This window comes from Lygodium microphyllum, chromosome 23, assembly GCF_053477565.2.
Source record: "Lygodium microphyllum isolate KBCC chromosome 23, Lygodium_microphyllum_v1.1.10, whole genome shotgun sequence".
NCBI classification, from domain to species: Eukaryota; Viridiplantae; Streptophyta; class Polypodiopsida; order Schizaeales; family Lygodiaceae; genus Lygodium; species Lygodium microphyllum.
In genome coordinates, this window is record NC_141157.1 from 18,418,783 (window position 1) to 18,428,546 (window position 9,764).

Sequence of the window (9,764 nt, forward strand, 5' to 3'; positions counted from 1 at the left end):
GCCTCTCATGTGTCATATGCTTTGATTGTTAGAGGTAGAGGTGGTACTAGAAAGAATAGCCATGGGAATGGATGTGGTAGAACTCTCAAAAGTCTAGGTATAAGTCACGTGGTAAGTCATGCAACAAGTCTCATGGAAGAAATGCTAATGTGACATGTCATCATTGCAATAAGAAGGGCCATATATACTCACAGTGTCATGAGTTGTGCAATGAGAAGTGCAAAGAGAAGGGGAAAGACAAAGTACAGGAAAAGTTCTCAAATCGCAGCATGGTGCCTGCGAAGTCTAGTGTGAAAATAGAGGAGATAAATGTCATGCAGACTGAGGACTCCGATGGGGAGTACATACTTGCAGCTAGTTCTTGTGATGCTATGCCGTTGACCACGTTCACTCTATGTATGCGCAGTGCTGGCTTTTGCATTCTAGTGCTTCATTTCATGTTACACCATGTCGTGAGTGGTTCCATTCCTACCTCACTGTCTCTGGTTCAATTTGCTTGGGTGATGACAGGTCACTTGCTATTGTTGGCATTGGGGATGTACAGTTGCAGTTCTCTACTGGCAATACATTTATGTTATGTACATCATGTACCTGCACTTACATGCAATCTTATGTCTACAAGTCAGCTTGATGATGCTAGGTTTCATGTCTCTTTTGGGGATTTTTCCTAGAAGATCACACGTGGAAAACTTGTGCTTGCTAGCGGTGCCAAGGTTGGTAGCCTCTATCCTCTTGAAGTTGATGGGTCCTCTGTTGACCATGTTTTGTCAGTAGGTTCCATCCCACATGTATCTGTTTGGCATGCCCATTTGGGTCATATGTCCTTAAAGGGAATGAAAATTATTTTTGGTTTGCAGTACTTACTGTCCCTATGTTGATTCATGTAAGCATTGTCTTTATGAGAGATAGACTAGGAATACGCATAAGAAGTCTAGTAGGCATGCATGAGTGAGCCCCTAGCATTGGTACATTCGGATGTCTATGGGCCCATGCCTTCTTAGTCTATGGGTGGTGCAAAGTATTTTGTGACGTTTATTGATGATTTTTTACGTAAAGTCTAGGCTTATCCCATTAATCTTAAGTCAAATGTCTTGGCTGTGTTTCAGAGATGGCTTGTATTTGTTGAGAACCAGACTGGACATAGGCTGAAATGCCTTAGGACTGATAATGGGGGAGAATATGTGTCACATGCCTTTAAGTAGCTATGTGATGAGAGATGTATCAAGTGTCAGTTGACCGCCCCCTATACCCCACCCCAGAATAGTTTGGTTGAGCAGATGAATAGAACCATCTAGGAGCGTGTACATGTTATGCTTAGCCATGCAAGCCTACCATAGAGCTTTTGGGCTGAGGCAGTTAGTACAACTGTGCATACCATAAATAGATCACCTTCCAGTGGTTTGGAATTCTAGGTTGCAGAGGAGGTATGGATTGGGAAACCTTCATCGTATGCGCATCTACGTGTCTTTGGATGTGAGACATTCTGCCATGTGCCCAAGGACAAGCATACGAAATTGAATCCTAAGAGTGTCAATTGCATTTTCCTTGGCTATGGAGATGCATGTGAGATGGGTTACTGCCTCTGGGATCCACGCCATAGCCATGATGTAGTCTTCCATGAAGATAAGATGCATAGGCAGCCTGAGAAGGTGGTAGAGATACACATGGTTATATTCCAAGAGAAGCCACGTGCTCTAGTATAGCCTACACAAATAGTTGGACATCCTACAACAGTAGTTGGTACCCATGGCCAGGATGTTGGACATGCAATAGAGCATGCAGTGAGACGGTCTACTAGAGATAGACATCTGCCTGATAGATTTGAGCCCCCGATGCATTATGTCTTGGTTGCAAATACATGAGAGCCTGTCACCTATGATGAGGCTCTGTGTAGGGGTGACAGTCACACTCCTTGAGAGAGGGCTATGTAGTCTGAGATGGACTCCCTGCATAAGAATATGACTTGGGATTTGGTTGCATTGCCTAAGGGCAAGAAGGCTTTGTGATGCAAATGGTTGTACAAGCTGAAAAGTATTCATGGGTACCCCAAGCCGGCTTATAAGGCAAGACTTGTTGCTAAGGGTTTTAAACAGGAGCATGGAGTTGACTTTGATGAAGTCTTTTCTTCTATGGTCAAGATGACCACCCTACGCTTGGTTTTGGCCTTAGTCATGCAGTTTGACTGGGACATGTATCGGATGGATGTCAAGACTGCATTCTTGCATGGGGATTTGCATGATGAGATTTACATGGAGTAGCCTAAGGGCTTTGCAAAACCTGGCAGAGAGCACCTAGTGGGCAAGTTGAAGAAAAGTCTTTATGGCTTGAAGTAGGCACCTAGGGAGTGGTATCATAAGTTTGATGGCTTTATGCAGTCACAAGGCTACAACAAGAGTGCTATGGATCTGTGTCTTTACTCGAAGTAAGCCTGTGATAGCTCATTGCTTATTTTGGTACTTTATGTGGATGATATGCTGATAGCAGAGAAAGCTCATGATGAGCTGGATGCTCTTAAATCTCAACTTAAGAATAGCTTTGAGATGAAGGATTTGGGACAAGCCTCTCACATTCTTGGTATGTGCATTAAGCATGACAGGCAAGCATCAGGGACTACCCTACCTCTCACAGAGAGAGTACATTTATAAAGTCCTTGAGCATTTTCGCATACAGGACATGAAGCCTATTGGTTGTCCATTACCTTTTGTGAAGGTCTCATAGGCCGATTGTCTGCAAACAGATGAGAAGAGGACCAAGATGGCCAAGATCCCTTATGCATTAGCCGTGGGCAATTTGATGTATGCCATGATAGTGACTTGTCCAGATATTGCCTTTGCAGTTGGTGTTGTGGCATGCTATATGGCTACAACTGGCAAGAAACATTGGGATGCCGTGAAGGGTATCATGAGATACATGAAAGGAATAGCAGATATGTGTATTTGCTATGGCAGCTAGGATACAGGAGTTGTGGGATACACATACTTTGATTATGCAGGACATGCAGATAGTAGGAAGTCCACTTCTGGCGATATATTCACCTATGTTGGAGGTGTTGTCTCTTGGATGTCCAAGGTTCAAAAGTATACAGCTCTCTCTACCATTGAGGCCCAGTATGTTGTAGCCACTGAGGCTTGTAAGGAGGCTATATGGTTGGGTCATTTGGTTCATGACCTTGGGATTGATACTATACCTACGTTGCATTCGGATTCTATGAGTGCTATTCAGCTAGCCAAGAATCCGGTCTTCCATGCGAAGACAAAACACATTGAGGTGAGGTATCACTTCATACGTGGGGTCATGGAGGACAGGTATGTTGACCTTGTCAAGATCTCTACTAACGAAATTCCTGTAGATCTACTCACAAAAGCCTCACTACTGAGCACTTTGCCTTTGCCTTTCTTAGGAGATTGATGGGTGTTGGATGAGATGTCGTTTTCCCTCATCCTGTTGTACATGTGTACATTGTATTTTTTTTTATTTTTTCTTTTTACTCCTCACTGGTGTAGATTCGCCTTTAAGTGGGAGGTTGTTGGGGGGTAAAGGCACCTCCGTCTAGCCGCTCGTGTATTACTACACTGATAGTATCCGCCACTGCACACTATAGGTGGCAGACGCCTGTCACCATCACTTTATTCTTTATTCTTTTAGTGATAGTTTGAATAAAGAAAGGCCCAGTCACACATTGTGACTGTTGGAGTTCCCATTTTGTGTCTCTCTCTTTCTTGCTCTTGCTCTCTTGCCATAGCTCTTCCAAGCAAGCTTCGATCCTTCTCACCTTTTACTAACCCAATATGTTAAGGTTTTAAGTGTGGGGATGCATCCCTGCACGTCTATTTTGTATAAACTCATACCAATGCCTTCTATGGATCTTTGATGGCTGGTATTTATTTTTTGTGCCCTACTGGGATCCTTTCCCTACCCACCCATCCTATTACACCCTACCTCTAGGATGTCCCCTTTCTTATTTCAACGGTTTTTTATTTTTCAATCCTTCCATGTGAACGAATCCTTGCTTCACCAAAATTGAAATAAGATATCATGAGTCTATTCATCACTTTGAACCAATTAGTTTTTCCTTTTACAACCCCCTATTCTGGGTTACGATTCATTCCTTATTAATTTTTGAAGGATTTACACATTTTTGAATGATCTTTATCATCTTGTGATACAATCCATCGCACGCTTGTGTAAGGTGCCTACCCATCGGTTATCCAGGCATGCTTTTAGCAGTCTATCGAGAAACGAATCTAAGCATCGCTGCTTGGCACTCCCATGGAATGTTTCAGGTTTTGTTGCCTAGGGTTTCCCGAATCTGCCTCGCAACAGAACGTTACAGCCAAACCCACTAGGATCGACCTGGGTTCCTAGCGGCCAAGGTCTCCTAATAGCATTCTAGCGTCGGATCCTGGACATCCTACTTTACGCAGAGATACCCAAGCCGAAGTAGACCCATGCCGCACTTGGTTCAAAGAGAATGGGAAATGAGAGGGATGCGTTGCTTGACCTCTCTGCCCGTAGGGAATAGTCCCATTCTGGTCCTCTAAAACGGCATTAATCGGGGTTCTATCCTAACAATTTCTAAGGTCAAAGACGGTAAAACCTTGTGAGAAGCCTCCCAGTTGCCTCCCAGTTCTCTAGGACCACCCTGACGGACCCATCGAGGGTTCTGCCCACCCACTTCCCTCAATAGCTTTAGTTTTCTAATTAGGTCCTACCACATTTATGTGTGACACTTAAAGTTAGCTTCATTAATTAAGCCTTTTAGGAAACAGGGTTTGTTCGCATAACTTACATCACATACACTAAAATATAGCGAGCAAAACAAGTTCAAAAAAATTCCTTAACTTATCTTCATGTTAATCTTTGTCTCCTGCCCATACAGGAGAAATTATGTACCACTTCTATCCAACAGAAGTAACTGGTCCAAATCACATGGCACCACAATTCTATCCTTTATCTAGAATAGAATATCCCAACATACCCAGATGTTGGGAGCCATGAAGGTCTTTAACTCCATTCTAGACCTAGCAAGGGGTATCCATAGCTCCACCTGACCCGCAAGCTATCTAGGATCAAAACATCATTCCCATGGTTAGCCTTTTCACCACTCGACCTTCAGCCCATGAATCGAGCAATGCCCTCCTTTAGGTTGATCCATGATACGATCATGGAGGTAATCCACCCATGCAATATATCCTCCTTTAGAAATCTAGCACAACAAGGCATTCAACCCTAATATCATTTTCCAAGAAAACATTCCTTTATCCCCATGGCAACTTGTCATCACAGACCCTTGCCATGCATTTACGATAAATCACAAGCACTTCGAGCAATCATCCAAACAACAAACTAACAACCAGTGGAATGTAAAAGCATTTAGGATGTTGTTCGATCAACCAACAAAAAACCAATTTTATTCTTCCCAAACAATGCAAGAATAGTCACAATGACATTTCCATCGCATATCTACTCTCCCCCTTGGGATCAAAGAGCGATTCTATGAAAAATTTACTTAACACTTGTATGCACAATTTTTAATGTCATGATTATGGCATTCATAACCCTTAACCAATTCTTCCTTGTAATTGCTCTGTCAACGAATAAGCCATATGCAACTAGGTGCAATTGACTTCCCTCAATCTTTTGAATATGTGAGATGAAATTTATCCCTTCTGATGACCTATACTGGTGCATCATAGTATGGAGCCTAACGTATCTCATACGAGAATCAAAACAAGCATCTATCAATTTAGAAATACATTACTAACAACCGATATCGCAGTTGGATTGACAATGATGCCTTCCTCCAAAGCTTCGTTGTTGGTTATGGAATTGCCATCCGCACGCAATACTCTTCACTTGGGGGCCATCGTCCGCAAGTAGATTCGAGAAATAAAGAAGGCGAAATAGATTCGAGATAGGAAAGCGTAAGAGAAGATGGCTTAGTTGAAGACCGAGATAGGGAAAAATTGAACTAACTCTCTCCCTTGCAGCCTCTCGGGATAACTCCTCTCTCTCTCTCTCTCTCTCCTTCTCGTAATCTCTTGGAGGGGTATCCTTCTCTCTACCTCTCTCTCGCAGCCTCTTGGGGTCTCCTTATGCTGCTTGTGCTTCCCCATGCCTTATATTTATAGTGAATTAGAGAAGAGACTTGTGGCTGAGAAGAGGAGCTCTTTGTGGAGGGGGATCTTGGAAAAATTAGTGATCTGATGCTTAGATCATACATTTGATGGTTCCTTTGGCTATGAAAGGGGGGTGAAACCTCAAGACACTTGCTTAGAAAGCTCTCAATTCACTCCTTTTCTCTATTCAATGTGTGTTTTCTGTTTGTAGACTGCGATTGCGGTGCGCACGATTTTGCAAATCCCTTTCTTTATTTTTTTCTTTTTATAAAATCTCCAAAACTAACTAAAACATTATTTTATTTTCTTTTAAATGACGTTCGGTTCTAGAAATCTCCATATCTTTTTAGGATAATATCTAAAATATCTAGAATATGCTAGTTTTGCCTAAAATCTAATATTTTTGGACCATCCAAACTATACACATTAATACTAGTGATTAATATAGCTCATAAGTCTCGTTCACATTGTAACTTCCGTGAAGGGTGGCTATGGTCCTTGTCAATCCGAGAAAAATATTGGATTTACGACTCGATTTTTTCAACATATATTTTTAATTAAATTAAAAATCCTTAATTATTAATGCTACTTAGTTTGTTTACTTTAGTTAGTAATCTTACTAGCTTATTGTTGACTAACTAACTTTCAAACTAACCAACTAATTTTTACTTGTGTGGAAATATTACATCTTGTGTGGTTTGACACGTGTCTCAAGCATTCCTTTCACCCTCATGTTTTTATCTCTTGCCTCGCACCTATCCCTGCTTGGGCCACGTGATGTAGGGAGGAGCCCATTTTGTTGTATTTTTTCCTTTTTTAAATTGCTTCATTCCATCCCCACACCTATCCCCTAATCTATCCCCACCTAAGCCCTTTTCCCAACCTCCCTTCTAAGCGCCCCTTCCCCAACTCCTTGTTAGGCTCCCTTTCTTGCACTTAAACCCTCTCACCACCAGCAATAACACGTAGAAAGCAAAACAAATCGATCGAACCCTGTAGACAGACATCTTGCGGACTATGTTTCCATGCAGACCCGTGCACGCTATGACTTATTTGTATGTTTGCTCTCCTGTTCATGTGCGGGCATTGGATTTTCATGCTCCACATCCATGGGGCTGTCTTTTTGCCATTCACACATGAGGACAAACGTCTCATCTTGCCTGTGTTGTGGAGCTACTACTCACATGCAACTAGTTTGAGCAGACACCTTTATTAAGGTCAAATTTGGTAAAAAAATGTAAATTTCAAAGTTAAAAAATTATATTAAAAATACAAAACATCTCTTAATTTAAAAAAATCATTAAAAAAATGCAAACAAATAGACTCATGATGAACAAAAAAATTTCAAAAGTTAAAAAGTACAAAAATTAAAAATAAACTATTTTTTTGAAACATATAATATAATCATTAAGAATTTGATTAAAATCTCAAAAAAACCTTAAAAATTCAAAAAATCTAAAATATATTTTCATATATTTATTTATTTTTTTCATTTAATAACACAAGACCCTACCAAAATTCTCATAAAAATATTAAAAATAGAAATCAAATAAAATTAACCAAAAAATAAAAATTTACCTACACATTAATATATGTGTTCATATTATTTTCTATTTTGGACAATTATGATTAGCTAAGGTTATTTATTTATTATTTTACAAGAGGTTAACTAGTTGCTAGTCACCTATTTGTTTATTTTTTTCATGGATTTTTTTGGATATCACGAGATTCGAGGAATCACATCCCTTCCACCATTGTCCAATTAGAGCTTGCAGATGCCCCATACATTGCTAAGTTCTTTTTTCCCACCTTCTCCATGTGCACCCTCAAACACAATTAAATTGTAAATAAGGTCAACCTGACATGCATCACATAATGAATACAAGACACCACATACTTTTTAATTAAACTTAACTTGACCATCAATTTGTAAAAGAAACCCCCGTCGTTGCATGAGCATAGTGCACTAAAAATCCATCTAATTTGTAAATAAAAAATAAAACATCTTTGTCACATATGCATGCACAAACGCACTACTACCAAATACATTAAATTGTTATAGAAAAAACCCCCTGTCATCACTCATGTGTGTGCCTTGCACTAAAGATCATATAATTATAACAATGAATTGAAGTTTAGAGGCCCTTGTCGAGTAAAAGTCTTAAGTGGGATTGGGTTATGAACTTCGATTCACCTTGCATTAAATGGGTAAATTAAAATGAATTGCTATCTAGGCATGCTATTTTTTGACCTGGTGATCATAGACTAGAATGATGTAGAATGACTCCTCCATTCCTTTGAGAGTAACTTATCTCAATTTTGTTTGATTCTTTAAGGGAGAATAAAATAGTGAAGATATTATGCCCATCAACACTTTGCAATGTGCAAAGCACTCAAAGATAAACTCATGAGAAGTTTTGTAGGATTATCATACATATATAAACCTTGATAAGCTTAGTTTGCTTGTCCTTAAGCATGTCCCCAATGATAATATGCTTTATCTTTGCATGAAAGACAAGATTCTATGTCAATTGGATGGCACTTTGACTATCACAATGCAAAGAAACATACTTGGCCTCGATGGTAGATTACATCAACTGCATAGGGACTTGTAATCCACAAATCTTATAGGGTTTGGACAAATTGGAGAGATGCGACTTTTCTCTCCGCATTTATAGCATTTCACTTTGGATCTTTGTCCACCACTATCTTCCTCTGTAACTTTGGAAGGGGAACCTCCTTGGACAGAAATAAGGACCAAACGCTTTGGGCTTTAGGCTAATGTCTTGGGTTGTCATCTTGGATTCTAGCAGGTTAATCCTTGCTTCCTCACCTTTCTTCCTTTTGATGCATCTCCTTAGAGAGGAGATGTCCTATGTGTGGTTCTTTCTTATGCAATAAGAGCAAAAGGCTTCAAGGGTGGTTGGCTTTGGACACATTTAGTGGTTAAATGTCTCGGACACTTTCCACACCAAGTGTTTGATTGCATGACATCTCTTCCCACTCTTGTAGTGTTTGATAGGTTGACTGTATTCACTTTGAGTGTCTGTAATTGTTTTGTAATCACATCCATCAACCCCTTCTTGATGTACCACCTAGATTGGTTGGCTAATGTACGGGAGTCTCTGTTCTAGTTCTAATTCAAAGCTCCTCTTTGGATTGTTAGCTGTTCATTCCAGTTGGTAGGGTTCCACTCTTGTTGTTGATTTCTTCTTTGTTCATTTGTCTTTCTCGGTGAGCTTCTTTCTTTGCTCATTTGCATTTCTGAGTGAGCGCTTTTCTCTGCGATTTCAATCTAAGTATGGCACCCAAAAGGCGCCCATCTCGTTTAGTATACTCCTGCACTGTCTATGGCCAAGGAGTAGACGGAAAATGGGAGCCCAAAACCTTTTGCATAAACGATTGGGTGACAATGTTGCCCTCTTGCAAAGGCTCTCACAAGGTCAAAAGAAGAAAAAGAGAGGATATAAACATCACTGGAAAGGGCATATCATTGCTTTCAAAATTACGCATGAAGGATGGTTAGTTAAAGTGTAACATGTTTACATGGCCAAGGATATGCACTTATCTCCTAATGAACATGTTTGCCAGCAAACACATTGTAAGTCTTAAGTTGATAACATATTTGATTTTTTTAAAAATTTA